This window comes from Pipra filicauda, unplaced genomic scaffold, assembly GCF_003945595.2.
Source record: "Pipra filicauda isolate LSUMZ 115617 unplaced genomic scaffold, ASM394559v2 scaffold134_size1991817_pilon, whole genome shotgun sequence".
Classification (NCBI taxonomy): Eukaryota; Metazoa; Chordata; class Aves; order Passeriformes; family Pipridae; genus Pipra; species Pipra filicauda.
The window spans coordinates 580,035-596,663 of record NW_024103818.1 but is presented as its reverse complement, the minus strand read 5'-3'; the positions used below and the strand labels follow the sequence as shown (position 1 = coordinate 596,663).

At 40.0% G+C, this 16,629-nt stretch overlaps 1 long non-coding RNA gene across 1 annotated transcript; it reads left to right on the top strand.

Annotated features, from left to right (window-relative positions):
* The first annotated feature begins 8,156 nt into the window (after positions 1-8,156).
* LOC120322597 lies at positions 8,157-12,516 on the top strand. Its single transcript, XR_005562392.1, has 4 exons — positions 8,157-8,270; positions 10,332-10,381; positions 10,607-10,793; positions 12,257-12,516. It is a non-coding gene; the product is annotated as an uncharacterized LOC120322597 (long non-coding RNA).
* The last annotated feature ends 4,113 nt before the right edge of the window (positions 12,517-16,629 follow it).

Genomic DNA, 16,629 nt, shown 5'->3' with positions numbered 1-16,629 from the left:
TTTAAAAATGATAATGAAACATGTCGATCTTGGTTTTTGTACTGTACTGCATATTTTAAGGTGGCAGGATATTTGCTCCTAAAGAAACTAGCTTTTTCTGCAAGTATTCCTGCAAGATTTGTGACTCAAAATAGCCTTCTTTTTTCCCATTAGATGTGCACTGAGAAATGGTAATAGAATGCATTGGGCTGAAAACAGTGTGATCTTCTGTTTTTCTCTCAACTGAAAGCAAACCTTTTCCTTTTTTTTTTTTTGAGAACTAAAACTTCAACTGGTTTACATTGTTAATAACTAAAAAAAGAATAGTTTGATGACTTTTTCTCCTTGAGAGGCTTCAAAGAGTTTTTAAGTGGTGTGAGTAACTAAAAGGATAAGCTGAGTCTACGGTGCTTTAGGTATGAACAAGGCCATTTGTTCAACATTGATATGCAAGGTAGGTGATTAAAGTGTTGTGCACCATATAGAGACCTAAGACTTTTATAATAGAAGGAAACAGCCCCATTTTATCTGCCTTATGCTGCCATACTTTTATCATAATTACTGGGTCATACTATGAATAAGATATTTCAGAGCTCTTTTTCACTTTCTTTGTAAGAAAAGTGCTAGCTGACTGTGAGGTAGGGAGATGGGCATAGACACATACATGCACGTACATATATGTGTTTTAGTGAAAAGAGGGAAAGACATCTGATACTCAAAATTTATAGATGCGGGGGGGGTTGTCTTTTTGTTTTTAAATGGGTTTTTCTTCAAAGCAAGCTTGGTAGAGTATTTACCCCAGCAAGTTTTAATCTTGAGACTATAAAGTCCCATACATGCTAAAACACTGGTTTTGAGGACTTATATATACACACAAATTCTTCTGTTCCTCTGATTTTAACTAAGCCAGCAAGAGAATGTTTTGTGTGCATCTTATGACACAAAAAGTTGGCTTATCTAGACTCCAGCACTCAGAACACAGAAGGGCTATGTAATGGGTGGGAAAATGTCTTTAAAATGTAACCCAAGGTCTTAATTTTTCGTTCTCTTCTTAACAAGAATATGTCTTACACACTTTTTCTGCTTCTTTTTTTTCCCAGAAATAATCTATGTCTTGTTATAGTTATCTGTGTCCGTGAAATTTTGTCTCTTCCTCCTTTTAAAAGTCTCTGTATATCAATTTCTTTAATTGCTTGAAAGTATGACCAAATGGCACAGCAAGACCAAAACTGATTTAGTAACTTTGCACTGTACTCATTTCAAAACCCAGTGATGGCAGCAGTACCAGTGAGCCTTTACAAAGCACATGGCTAAGGTGCTATAAAGGCACTAGAGCTGATCTTCCTAAATAGATTTTAAAATGACACTGAGATATTTTAAGCAGAGATTATTTAATTTTTTCCCTCTGAGTTTTACAGTTAGGTGATTCAGGAGCTGATTTGTTACACCAGATAGCATGGGCGCATCTTTCCTCTTAGCCTTCAGAAGTCTGACGAGCATTGGAACCAGGATGTCTCCTGAGTATTAGAAAGGTAATCTGAAGCAGCTCTTCTCCTTCAAGGACATCCTATTCAATCCATTATCTCCTGTCTATGTGCGGAGTCTAGTCTATCAAAATACAGTGACTGAATAAAACTTTTATTTCAAATAAATGAATGCATTGGTTTAATAAAAGACTTGTACTTCATGGTGTAACAGTTCTTTAAATGAACGCAGAAATCCTACAGTACAGAAACTTTTTCATGCATCATGTTTTCATTTAACTTTTAATGAATAACTTTGTTATTTCTTTCAGGAGGGGTTTTCTGAAGCAAACCTATCTTATTCCGTGTGTTAAAGTAAAACTGTTCTGAGCTCTCTGAGTACTAACCGTCACTTAATATTTTAGTAACCTGCTTTTACTATTATAAATGTCTGGCATTGAGAATACATATTAAGAATACTTGACAATTTACTAATTTATGATCTTTTTACTTGTATTTTAATACTTCTGGCAAGCCAGCTTGTGTTGATGTATTAGACAAACATTCAAAATACAGACTTGAGACTTTGCAAGCTTCTTTTTTTCAACTTTCATCTGAACACTGAATATTTTTGACCTATTTTAAATTTTAATTTTAAAAAACAGACTGGGTACCTGTGAACTGAACTCATATGTTACATGCAAGTGCCCTTTTACTGATGATTCACTGCTCACAATTTCTTGGATTTGACTTCTGTTGGATTAATTCATGGCTAGGATTTGCCTGTGATTTCCTGCTTTTCTCATTTTTTTTAGAGCACTGTCTGCTTTTTCCCTACATTCCCAAATAGACAATTTGTTCTGAGGATCTTCTCACAGGATATGTCACCAGCCCTAGTCTCCTTGCCTTTGCCTTGATTCTCCATTTCATTTGCAATGTTTAAAAAACACTTTTTGGATATGTCTGCTCATCCTCCATTTTATATTATATGGCTATTTTCTGACTGTATCAACTAATCCTAAATCATTCTGAAATACTGTTTGCATGATTTAACTGGGCTGACAAGACTTACTGTCCACAGTGCAAATAGGATGTACTCAAAATAGGTCAGATTTCACATTTGTTTTTCCCAGCTTTCAGAAATTCCAGCTCTTCTCTAAATTACAAAGATCCTCAGATCAGAAGAAAATAAACGTTTCAGAACAAAAAACCAAGCTGAACAAATTGACAGATGCTCCAATCTAGTAACCTGTTAGGGGGCCTGTTAAAGTCAGGAGGCATAGGTTAGGATCACACCACCGCTTTCCTGGATAAGTTTAAGCATATCCATTTGATTTCTTGTGCCTCTATTTCCATATTTGTATGTTTTCTCACCCTTTCCAAGGTGTTGGCAAAGGGATGCTATGTTGTAGTCATACAACCTGCAATAGCAAAAAGTTTAGACTGAGTGAGCAGCACACATGAGTGTGAAAGTAATGTTGTAGTGGGAACCAGAACGAATGTGATCACAGATAGGAATTTGCATGAGCACAATCTGGAAAGCTTTTCCCCCAGCACACTGCCTACAGCAGTCTCAGATCACAGGAGAAGTCTATAATACATCTAGTAACATTAATGATACATTTTACAGCATGATTCATCCCTGATGATCCCGAAGGGCTTTACAGGTCCATCACATAAAATTTGCCTGGGCCATCACTGGGACAGCCACACATGTGCTGGGGGCCTCCCCTTGCAGCATGAGCATGGGCAGGTCTCTGTGGTTATGCTGCTGGGAGAAGAGCTCCTCCACTCTCCACAGTTCCAAGTAGGGGTATTTGCTTTGACAGAAGCAGCAGTTTTCAACCTCAAAGGCACATCACCAGGCAGCTAGTGTTATTACTTTCTGTTACTCATGAGAAAACTTGTTCTACTTTAGATTTTGCCATGATACAGGGGGAGAATCCCTCTTCTATGCTCCATCAGGCAGCAGTCTCCGTTCTCCTTCTGCAACTTCTGCTGCTGGCAGCTGTTGACAGTACTCTCTGACCTGGTACATCATGTTATTGCCGTAACCCCACTTTACAGGAGAGACTTCGTTTGTCTGAGATGGAAGTGGTGTCATTGCGTTAGGGGTGCAAGCCTGTGCAAGCAAGCATTGCTTCACCTTCACCGATTCCATGGGTTTGCTGGTAGCTGCCTTGACAGTAATTTATTTTGTTGCTTATAAAAGACCAGGGGCCCAGAAGGAAGAAATACATTTCTCAGATATAAGAGTTATCTCGTTGCAACAAAGTTTAGTGCTACTCCCAGACATACCCAACCATTCTGCAGCAAGACACGGATACATGCAGATATAGAGTCTTTTGTAATCAAATTTCCACAGCTCCAGACCTGGATCTGTTAAGATTTAAAGGAGGAGGTGTTAAAGAATACAAAATAAAAGAAAGGTAACACAGACAAGAAGTCATTGTCAAAGGAATGATATTACTAGGAACTGGTGGGGAAGTCAAGCTAAAAAAGGCAAACAACAGGTCTAGGGACCTAAGGGGTTTATTCTTTATTTATGGGATGTCTTTGAAGGAAAGGACCCTGGACTGCCTCTCACTATTGCTAGTTCTAATTATAAAAGATGAATGCATGAAGAACAAAGAGGAATAAATAGAATTGCCAGGAAAAAGATCCAGAAGTGAACTTTAAAACACATCTCTCATCCCTTCAACAAGGTATAAAATGGTAAATGCTTTGACTACTCTAACAGCGTGCTTTGGTCTGGCATCTGAAGCTGAAGATGCCTGAAATGAGGGTAATATGCAAGAGAAGCCACCAGTTGTGTGCTATCCTGCTGTTAGGGGACATTTCTCCTGGGTGCTGCCATAAAGAATGTGGTTAATAGGTCTTGACTGCAGAGTTATAGCCCATGAATGTGCTCTCATTTGTACCTTTCCTTGATCAAGGTGCTACAGTGTACCAAGATGTTGATTCAGGACTTGTCTTTCATTGTTATGGATCTTGTTTAAAACTAACTATTTAAATACTAAAAGTCTGACTATCTCATGTTGCAGCTCAGATTAGGCAAGCCAAATGTGATTCTTTATGCTACAGTCCCCAGTGCAGACAAAAAGCATTCTCAGGTTGTGATCCTGCCACTCATGTAATTATTTTAGAGAAAGACAGCTCCACTACTTCAGCTTCAGTACTTCACAAGAGGAATGGAAACATTAGGAAAAGTTTTTTCTTTGATGTAGAATATGCCGCCAGTTTTTTGTTATTAAAATAGGAGCTAACTTTAAATAAATAAAATTTTGCCTGGAGCCTTCTGAAAACTAATGTTGTGTTTTGACAGTGTCATTTTTCTGATTCCTGAATGCATTATGTGAGTTAGCTCAGGACTTCAGCATGATTTTTCTTCTATGCTACATACAGTGAATTATTTTTTCAGTTCTGGATTTTAATTGATTTCTCTCTCACACACATGCAGAGTCACATCACTGTACAACTTTCTTACTTAACAGGCGCTCCCCAAAACTGGATTTTCCCCTTTTAAAGGACAAGTGGATCAACGCCCTGCAGAGAAGTTTGTACAAAGTGGAGGCAGCTACCACTATTTCTTATTGGGAAAAATGGATGAAAAGCAATCATCTTGGAAAATAAGCTAAGGAAATTAAGAAATGTCACTCAAAACCCCCGCAAGCCAGAATTTTGTTTAAAAAAACCCACACCATATTCAACATGCAAAATGTACGTAATGCTTTATTAATTGGGCTTGTAGGTTTCATATCCCCTGAATTCCTGCTTTTCTATAAAGGATATTGATGTAAAGATGATATAGGACTTTGAGAACAAGCAGACAGTCTTTAAATAACAGCTGAATTGAGACTCCTGTCTTTGATGACAATTTATGGCCCTCTTTTAAAAAAGGAAAGTCATTTAGGTGTATGCTCAACTAGAAAACTCAAGTAATGTGTGCTTAGTGAGAGAAAAAAGATTGCTAACAGCACAATGTATCTTACAGCATAAAGTGCACCCCTAAAACTGCAAATTGCTGAGCATTCTTAATGTGCTGTGAGCAATTGCATACACTGTATTTCAAACATTGAGTGCCCAGTCTAGTATGTACCTACATCAGAAGTGGCTAAACTTTTTGCTATGTGATTTCAAGAGAGAAAAAGAGGTGGCCAAAGGAATTACATTCCACTTAACAACTGTTGAAATTTCAAATTTATATTTATTTCCTATTTGAATAAAATAAAATACTTTAAAGGGGAGGGTTTTTTGGTCATGGTTGTATTTTTTTTTCCCAGAGAAAATGAACTGGGTTAAAGTGTTTATTTTCTTATTGAAAAGGTCAGATTTTCTGTTCAGATTCCTTTTTTTCCCTGGAATTACCAGAAAGCGTTGGACCATAGAAACCTTTATGTTGCAGAACTTTTTGCAATTTACATGTTTTAAAATGTTTGGTTGGAATGCCAAATTCTATTTTAAAAGATTATTTTTTTCTGTAGTACTTTGAGACATCTTATTTCAATTAAAAAAAAAGAATCTTCTTTCTGGAGTAAATACAGTTCAGAGATGTGAGCAGAGTCCTCAGAGACAAGAACTCTTGAATTCTGCTGTTGACAGTGAACTTTGCAATGGTTGCAAGTTATATATTTATGATCTCTTCCTGCCTGTAAAATGAGGACAACAGTAACGGGTATAGATTAGGTTGTTGAAAAGATTCTCTTGTAGGCAGTGTCAGGTCTACAGGTATCCTGAGGTACACATTCGAAAGGAGAACATGCCCAATGCTCTTTATGCCCATAGTTCATGAGGAAGATAATTTTGAGTCCTGAGTCCACTGTGAATTACAGAGACTTTTTTTAAAATACTACACTGCAAGAGTTCTTCACTTGCTTTCTGGTCCACATAGTAGACTTCAGGATGGTGTGGAGATGCTATTGCAGGTGCAGATTGGCCCAGGAGCACAGCCCAGGCTTGTCTCCTGTACAGCTGCAGGGTAACTGTCCAGATTCTGTCTGGATTCTTACATCTCTGCACTACAGAGCAGTATGTAGCACGGGCATACTTTGACTTTTGGCTACCCTTTCATGGTTTTCTCTGTATCCTCAAAACTAGAAAACAGTGATTTTAATATTATTGAGATTTTTAGAATATTACTTCTCCACAGAGGTTGGGGAGTTAAGAACTGCAAATAGAGCAGAAGGATTGAGAAAACTGCTTTTTCTCTTCTGTCATCAGACATCATATGCCTTTCGTCTTTGGAATTTTCCTTTGCTATCACTGTGTTTCTCTCTTCCCTCATTTCTTTCCCCTTCTTTAGGTTCGTATTCCTCCTTTTTTATTTTATTTTCTTCTTTCTCTCCCCGATACTGTCTTATAATGTCCAGAGTATGTTCGACGAAAGGAAAGCCCCATGTGAGCTCTTCTTTTGCATTCAAAACTAAGGACCTTAAAAATCCAAGTTAAGAAGAAGACCATAAGCATAAGTGAGAGGGCACACAGAAAAAAAAAAAAAAAAAGCTGAGAATTGCAGCTGCTCCCATTGGCATCAGGTATATCTAGAAATACAAACTGTAAAGTTTCATAGATCTGAGGCAAGGTGAACAAGCCTTACATTTTACTCAGGTGTTACTTGCATCTCAACAATGTGACTTAGTAGTGAAATACCATCTGTTGCCTTTACCAAGCCCCACATACATCTTTCAAAAGGGACTGGGAACATAATTTGTATCTTCACTGAGTAGAATTTGTGCTCCCAAGTCATGTAAGCACGTTCAACAAAATGTTTCTTGGGAAGGTAATGTTTTATGATCTGGTAGCTTGAACTAAGATTTCCAAAGTTTACCAGACCATACAAATAAAATGCAAAGTCAATCTAGTGCAAAAGGTGCTAGAGAAATCCTCGTTATTCCTTCTCTTCTTTACTCATGTGAGGTATGGTTTTAAAGGAACTGCACAAAGAATGCCACCCTGCTTATGCTGAATGTTGCAGCGTAAAGCCTCTCCAAAAAAATCTGAGCCTTTGCATGGCTGTTCAAAGAGGAACTGATTTTTCAATAGTCAAACACCAGAACAGCCTTCCTAGAGAGGTGGTGGTGGTTGCCCCAAGCGTGTGAGTGTCTAAGAGGAAACTGGACAACTTCCTTAATAACATGCTTTAACTTTTGGTCAGCCCTGAAGGAGCCAAGCAGTTGGACTGTCCTTGTAGGTCTCTTCCAGCTGAAGCAGCTGTTCCAGCCTGGTCTGGTCTGCCCGCTTTCAAGCACTGAGCAGCCAACTCAGGACCTGATTTTCATGTAAGATCTCGGGCTTTGGTAAGTATGTTACCGGTTATACGCTTTGCAACTTAAAAGCCGCTGGAAGCCTTTGTCACTGTTCCCGGGCAGAGGTGTCACTGACGCCGCAGCGAACACCAGGTGCTGGAGCTCCCCTCATTTTTTAAACTCACAATCTCCCCCGAAAAAGAAATGCGGTATAGCCGCGTGCGAGCACGCCGCAGAGCAAGCCTCGGCAAGACTGCGAAGGAGCAGAGAAAAGGGGATTTATTTCTTCTTCCCCCTCCGCATCCCTCCCTCGCCGCCCACCGCCCCCTCCCGCCCGGCCCCGGCCTCGGCGCCGCCGCCGCCATTTCGCGGGCAATGCTGCCCCCGCCCGCTCCCGCCGCGCTACAGCACGGGGCCGCCCGCGCGCCGCCGCAGGGCCGGGCAGCGCCCGCGGGGTCCGAGGACGGGGCGGGCACGGCGGGGACGGGGACGAGCGGGATCCGCCGTCCCTGACGGAGAGTGCCCGAAGGCTTGGAGTTGTGCTGTCACTGCTGTTGTGCGAAAACGGGGCACAGTAACTATGGTTAGTGATTAATCGTAACAAGTATGGTTCCCGATTGATGCATGAAGTGTCATGGACAGCAAACACACACCCACACGCACACCCCCCACCACACACATACCCCCCTTACCGTAGTTTGCTGCTTTGCAAACTGAGTTGTGGGTTTGTTTGTTTGGGGTTTTTTAAATTCTCTGTTCCTCTTTCGGTTTTGCAACTATAAATACAGGAATTACATTCACAGCAAATATAGAGAGATCGGAGTATAATGCATCAACTAGGAGGGAGAGGATGTGGTTGCACCATGAATGGTTGTCAAAAGGAGAGTTAAAATGTATGAAGAGAAGTCTGCTCTGCCTTAGACTTTGCAAACCCCTTCTGTCAGCTGCTTTCTCATGCTGCAGTTCTTCCATATGCTCCCTACACCCACCAACACACCCACCTACACACACTCACAATTTACCAACATACTTCATATCTTTGCTGAATTAAAATCCACACCATCACTTAAATAAAATAAAATAAACAGCTGTTTTCTTTCCACCAAAACCCAGCATTTTCTGAGTTGGCACTTGCGAAGCATTTGAAAACAGCAGGCTGCTAGAGATGCTTTTGTACTGACACATTGTGATGCTGCACAGGGGGCCAGGGCTGGACCTGGGCAGTCATCCATGCACTGAGAACCACACTACTTAGGAAGGGGACACTTCCCAGGGGGAAGGACTTAGAAGCTGTGCAAATGACAGTAGTTTGTCCTAGTGGTCACTGATATTCCAGAATAGGCATCGTTCGAGTCTCCAGGCCTGATAAATAGAGTATTTAAAGCAGCACTGAGAGGCAGAGTGCTGCAGAACCACATTGAAGGTATTTATTTCATGGCCTCCCTTCCAATGGGAGAAGTACAGCTCCAAGAAGTGCAGGCACCAGAGGCTGTGGCTAGCATTTACCCTACTTGTGTCATCTTCTCTGTTAGTTCCAAACTAAATTATCAGCTGAAATTTGAAAGTGCCCAGCACACAAACAAATAGGAAGAAGGCAAGGTCTAGAAAGAGTCATCAACAGGTTATCCTACTGAGGATCTTGTGTTGGCAAACACTCCTGCGCTTTGTTAGCCATGGACAAAGATCACCTCAGATGCATCTCAGATCAAAAAGGGTTGAAAGCAAGACAACTACCTCAAGTTGCCACCTCAGTAGGAGTATCCTTGTTGTACCACTCCGTTCTGCCAAAGCGTTACAACATGGCTCTCCTAACAGCTGTGGCAGGAACTGTTCTCTCAGGTCATGTTGGTCCCAGCTGCAGGAGCAAGGATGCTGCACTGTACAGGTGGAAAGCAGATAAAAGAACAGTATCTAACTGAAAGGCGCCTTGTCATCTAGTAGAATCCAAAGACCTAGATTTCATACCTGATTTATTCATAAAATCCGTTGTGAGACACCGATCCCAAGAGTGCATTCCTTAAATCAGCTATATCAATTTCACAGGATATTGAGTAGGTACATACCAAGCCAGCTGGCAGGAAAGACTGAAGGACTCAGATGCCTCACTCTCAGCTCAGGTGCCATTCAGAAGTCACAGTCATGAATACTCTCCTCAGATCAAACATGTAAGCCAGGTTGGACCTGCCACAAAACCCAACCCTGAGAAGAAACAGTGCTCTCCTCTCTTGTTGTGTGCAATACAATTCACTGGAATATGGGGTAACCATAACCAAATGCATTTAAAATGCATGTAAAATTTGCAGGAGAGTTTTGAATCAGTATTAGCTGTTGGCATACTGTAAGTATTGATCATAATTAAGTTTCTGGTTCATGATGTAAATTTTAATCAGTCCATCCAGTCTTGCATGCTTAGCGTTGCCGATGTTAGTGAGTACCGACTTCTACACCTATGGAGGTGGAGCAACAGTCAGTGATGCGGGAGGGGGCACAAAACAGAAAATATTTCACCTCCATCTCAGCATATGTGATGTATATACTCAGAATTGCTCTTTGATAAAAGCAGCTAAAGCACAGCCTACTATGGCTATAAGAAGAGTCTTTAGGCTCTCCTTCCCGCAAATGACTTTATTTTGTTCCCCTGCAGATGTGCTAAGGAACACCAGGGCTCAGGGAAAATCTGTGATGTTGTCCTAGGTATGTGAGCTAAAATTTCCTAAAAGTGACACGTGTTGACATATCTCTTTTGGCTCAAAGTCAGGCCATGGGTTTGGGTTAGTGCACTGTGAGAACTAGAATCCAAAGAAATATCCTGTTGTCCATCTTAACCATCAAAATCACTACTCATCTTTGTATCGTCACTTTCCAGTTCACAAAAGAAATTACGTTTCTCAGATAGGCTTGCCTAAATACTTTTTTCAGTTTATTTACAGAGTTACCATCCTGATTCTTCATGTCACTGATGTCAAGCAGCTCTCCTGGAAGCCTTTAAGGACAACAGAAAATAACTTATGACAATTAGACTAAATAGCAGAAATGAACTATTTTAATCCTTCACTCTAAGGACAAAAACACATGCTGCACTACAGCTGTGAACTCAGGAACTCAGGTGGGAAGAATAGCACTCCAGTAAAGCTTATCGATTGCTCTAGTGAGTACAAAGTGAGATAATGCAGGTCACACTGGTAGGAGCTTATCATGTTGTTGATCAACATTTGACAATGATTGCAGAGCATCAGAAAAGCTGTGTTCATAGAAAAACCCCAAACTTCCAACCACATGTACTATTGAAAGACTATTTACTTTTTTGTTTGGTTTTGGTTTTGAGGGTTTTTTAAATGCATTTCAACATTTGGGCTCCCTTTCAGGAATGGATTAATTATGCAAGGAACAAAAACCCCACATGAATTCCCTTTCTGTGCTTGTTCCCTCAGTCTTTGCTATTTCGGGTACAATCTCCTCAGTACAAAAAAACCCCAAAAAAACAAAAAACCAACAAAACACCAAAACCCACACTTGTTCATGTTTCTGAGCAGCTTTGTATCAAACTGTCAATGATATTCCTATTTCTTATGAAAGCGTCCTTTTTCTTGAAAGTTACTGTGCTGACATTGGGCTAACCTGTTTTAATACTGATCTAATAGTAAGAATTCATTCCCTGAAGTACATTAAAATTGCTATCCAAAGTCCAGTTCAGCAAGACACTTAACATATGCTTTCCTAATATGAGTGAGATGTTTAGATGTATGCTTATACACTTTGATCAAGTGGGGCCAAAGTGAATGCCAGTGAGCAGCATAGTTTGCACCAGCACAAAAAATAAAGGGTTGAAGACATCAGTAGTATTTTCTAAAAGACTATGCCTTGTGGTTTTTTTAGGATACTGGAAAGTATTAAACTGGTGGATGCTTAAAATATATACTTCTGGGGGTAGAAGTTGAGCACATGGTTTTAGAGAGATTCTGGCTCTCCAAAGCAATGGAGCATTCATCCTTTGTGTATGACATGAACAGAGGGGAATGCACTGGCTCCAAAGCTGCAGGAGAGCCGTGGTGAAACCTACTGGTTTACTGGTTATGGATAACTTGAAGAAGAGAATGTAACAGAGAGAAATAGAAAAATGAGGCTGTGGGAAGAAGAGGAGAAGCAGCCATGGTAACTAAATTAAAAAGGAGCAAAAAAAGAAAAATGGAAAATGCAGAAAACTACTGGTTTTTACCTTGTCAAAGCCTTTATTCTTTCTCACCATATAGGTGGGGGTAGGCAATGAGAGTTGTATATGAGAGAATGCACTACACTGTGAAATGAAAGCAGCCACATTTTAAAATCAGTATTTTCAGTCTTTCATTTTGTTCCCTTTTTTGAGGTACCAGTTATACTCACAATTACGTCCACCATAGCTACTGTACTGGGTCTGACTGGGATTAACTGGGAGTTACTTTCTTTATAGCTATCAATATAGTCAATTATAGCTGCTTTTTTGACTTTGTGACTAAAACAGTGTTGATAACACACCAGTGTTTTGGCTATTGCTAAACAGTGCTTTCTCTTTTTCCTACTCTGTGCCTCCAGGAAGTTGGCTGGGGGTAGACAGGAAGCTGGGAGGGAACCAGCAGGGCAGTTGACCTGAAGTGGCCAAAGGGATGGTCCATACTATATGGTACCATGCTCAGCAATAAGAACTGAGGTAGAAGGCAAAGAAGGGGAGATTGTCTTCCAAGGTGTCTCCTGATTTGACATCAGTCTGCTTGTGAGAGGTGGTGAATGATTGCCTGTGCATCACTGGACATCACATCTCTTTCCTTCACGTATTAAATTTGTTTTTACCTCAATCCATGAGTTTTCTCACTTTTGTTCTTTCTCTGCCATCCCCCTGGGGAGAGGGCGGAAATCAGCAAGCAGCCATGTAGGTGCTTGGCTGCTGGCCAGGGTCAACCCACCATAGCAACACTAACAGAATTTCATAAAGTCAGTCAAAATGTCTTGAAATTACTCAAATTGCACCTTAAGCAATGTATTCTGACAATCCAAAAAGCTACAATATCTTCAGATCCTTCATTTATCTTCTCAGTTTTGGTCCTATTATTCCTCTTACATAAATCAGGCTGTCATGGCAGGCAGGGGAACTTTTGCATTGTTTTGGCTACAGAAGGACCTGAGGAAAAGAAACCTGTTATAACAGGTCTTCTGGGATAGACATTAATCTGTACTATTTGCTGAAGAAGCCTTGGGACATGGTGCCCTAGGCCTCTTGAGACACAAGAAAAGTAGCTAGAGAAAACTAACATAGGAAGCAGCCTACTTGAAGACTGATGACAATAAGGGGTAAAAGAGAAAAGAAAAAGGAGAAAAACTATCAGCACTCCTTACCTGCATATTGGGAACCTGATTTTGGCAGCTCTGCATGCTCAGAGCTCTGCTGTGTTCTCTGTTAATATTTTAATGAGCCTGAGCAATTGACAGTCCCAGCTGAGTACTCTTCTTTGCTGCTGTTGCTAAGCAAAACAATGGTAAAAAATGCTCCTTTTTCATCTACTAAATCATAAAAACAATGAAATCATTTGTTTGATATGCGCAGAAATTCATTCTACCTCTGTGCCAGCTCAACCCATGCACCTCAGTTCATTCTTTCCTGTTTTTCCACACATACTTGTTCAATCTCTGTAACATATGGCATGACATCCTGATTTGATTGTCCTACACATCCTATATACCCTTCAGGCCACACAGAGTTCATTCAGTTTGTCCTATCCATCTGGGCTCCAGCACAACCCATGGTAATATAGATTGATACAAGTTTCTGTTCTTCTCCATATTGGCTGACTGTCTTGCCTTTCCAGCTCATGTAGTTTTAGAGTTCAGCAATGATGTAAGAGATGCTGGAAGATTTTTGCATTCTTTCTCTCTTTCCTTCTCTGTGACTTCCTGTTTTCCTAGAAAACTTCAATTTTCCTTTCTTTTCAAATAAAGAAACATTCCAGACTCATTTTTCTTTTATATTTATTTATCAAATAGCTTTTTGCATTTCTAATTCTCCCTTTCCTTTTCCCTCCTCTCTTACATTTTCTTTGGCCATCTTGTCTGCATTTTGCTTAGCTATCTGAGTTTTCACTCATGGATAGTTAATAGAAGTTCTAGTCTCACATACATTTTGATAAGATCTGATATCCACCCCTGTTCTTCAATGGCTTGTCTGCTCATAACCTGCCTTGTGATAGAGAGAACATTTTATCTAATGTGATATTAAACAATTTTGTCTGTAATGTGAGTAAGGAAATTCTGATTTAAAATGCTAGTGAATGGTAACTAACTACAGGATCCCACTTTGCATATTAAGAAAATATTCTTGATTCCACTCTTCAATCTTCTCATTACATGTGCTTGTTTACTGCAAGCTGCACTTAGAAGCTATTGGAAGGAAGTCCCCCTAACATCAAAAATTAAACTATCCTTTCCTGATCAATGGTAATCTCTGATCCTGATCCCTGACTTGTAAGGCACAGTCAACAAGCATTTGGGGGGGCCACAGATAACAGTTCCAGTTTGAATATAGACAGAGCAAAATAAGCAAATTATTATTAGCCCTCTACAGGCCATTGCTAATAGATTTGCACAAAAAGACGGGAAATTTCTACCCCTTGGTGATACTGCCTGACATAAGTGCTTTCATGGCTGACAAAGATGCTGAAAAAAGAACAGTATGTAGGAGAAAATGTTTGCAGTCATACTGAGTGTTTAGCTTTGATGGATCTTCCTTTGACTATGCAGTTCAGCATTACAATTGTGCTACTCACGGGTTGTTAATGTAACGAGGTTACTACAAAAACACCACAATCAAAACAAACAAACCCTAACATAGCATAATTTTCCAGGTTCCAGTATAGCAGTACTTCCTGTTCCTGCATGGAAGAGAACTGCTTCCATGTTCTCTCATTGTCAATGAGCACTTTGTCAATGAGCTCATTGTCAATGAGCACTTTGAAGACAGGCTACTGTCTCAAAAGTGTTTTCTATGTTCACCACACTTATCTTTTTGTCTGTCTGCTGGGCACAAATCTTGAGCAAGTTACAATGCTCTACCTCATTTTCTTCAGCCTTTTGCTCTCATCTCTGGAATCTATACCTTTCAAGTGCAGTTAACCGATTACACAAGGAAAAAGAATTTAATAAATCACATAGGCACTTTGCTACGTAATGGCACATTCCTTTGCTATGTAAATGGTCTGTAACTTTTTCATGAATCAGGCCCATATACTCTTTATTTCGCATTTCCATCCACCTTTCCCAGTAGAATTACAATTAAATGATCCTGAAACTTTTGAACACAATTAAAGGTTAGCTTTGCATATCAGTGACCTACCAGCAATTTCCCTGTAAAGCTCTGATATATGTAGAGGGTTTGATCTACAGCTGCCTGATTTCAGGAAACTGGAAGTGTTTCCATTGTGCTCTGAACCCTAGGTAGGATTGAAAAATAGGCTCAGAAGATACCACAAAATAACTACTACTTACTCAAAGCTTCACACAGTTCTAGGACACCATTGTGTGGATTGCCATGACTTTTGACTTCCTTCAGGTTTGAACAATCATTAAGTGTTTTTGGAGTGCCTTGTTAGCAAGATATAATGGATGCTCAGAAAATACTTCAGACTGGTTATGTGTTGTTTTTTCTGACATCAAGCTTTAACAGTATTTTTTTAGAAATCATAAAAGCTTTATTCTCAGAAGAAGGAATAGAGACATAACTGTGGCTGTCTTGCACAGAGCAAAGGGATGTTGAGGGAGGGATTTAAATTAGTTTACGATAGCATGCAGCCCTCCCCCAACTCAAAACCTGTGATTTCTATATTGCAGCAGCCCCACCAGGCATGATCTGCATGGGTTCTTAGAGGAAGTGACAGCTGCCTGACAGCTTGGAGTGACTCGATCAAAGGTGGAGTAAAATGTACCAAGCAGTAGGAACTCAGCACATAAGTAGATTTTGAGTGAATTGTGAAACATTTGAACAAGATTCTTTTCCTTTCTCTTCAGCCCTTTCCAACTTCCTCCCTCTGGAAAGGCACTTTAATATGTAGAATATAAATTAACAGGTCTCCACAAGAGTTGATACACATTTGAGAAAATATTGTTGCATGGCATGACTGGACAATTTAGACATTTGAGACAAAGGATGAAAATTACTATAATATTGGATGATGGAATAGCTCCAAAGTCTTTCAGCTTTGTCTGAAACAGACACAGCTTAACTACTATTGTCTTACATAGTGACTAAATATAAAATTATAAAATATTTATAAATAATGAGTGTCAAATTGATCACATTGCAGAGTTTTACTGGAACATGTAATTCCTGTTATTAATCTGGCATTTATAAATTTTTTACTACTGATCACTTAAGACATAACTGGTCTATCTGGCCTCCAATCGGGAGGTCTGGAGACACACCATCTATAACGCTGCTGCTTCCTTTGAGAACGCACACAGGATCACTCTCGAGGAGAAGAGACAACACAGAAAGAACCGTGTCTTGCAGAATATACCACCTACGGAGTCTTTCTGCTGTGCCTTTTGCAATCGGACATGTCTATCTCGCATTGGCCTTATTAGCCACCAGTGTGCTTGTAACAAACATGGATAGAGCCTTTCCCAAATCTTCGTCTGCGAAGCCCAGCCATGATGATGATTAAAAAAAAATAAAAATGAGGAGATGGAAACAGCTTTGTGATTTATTCAAAATCTCTGAGACTGTTTCTGCCAGTGTGTGTGCTGATAAATGTTAACAGTTTCTCTGTTTGTTTAACATTCTCCTGAGGAGGATTTGATGTGATTCAAGCGGTCTCATATATTTAAAGTACAGCATTAATATCTAGTCTGCAGTGAGAAAGACAGGAAGGGTCACAGGTGGCACAGAATAGTCTCACAGTGGATAGTCTTTTTCTTCCTTT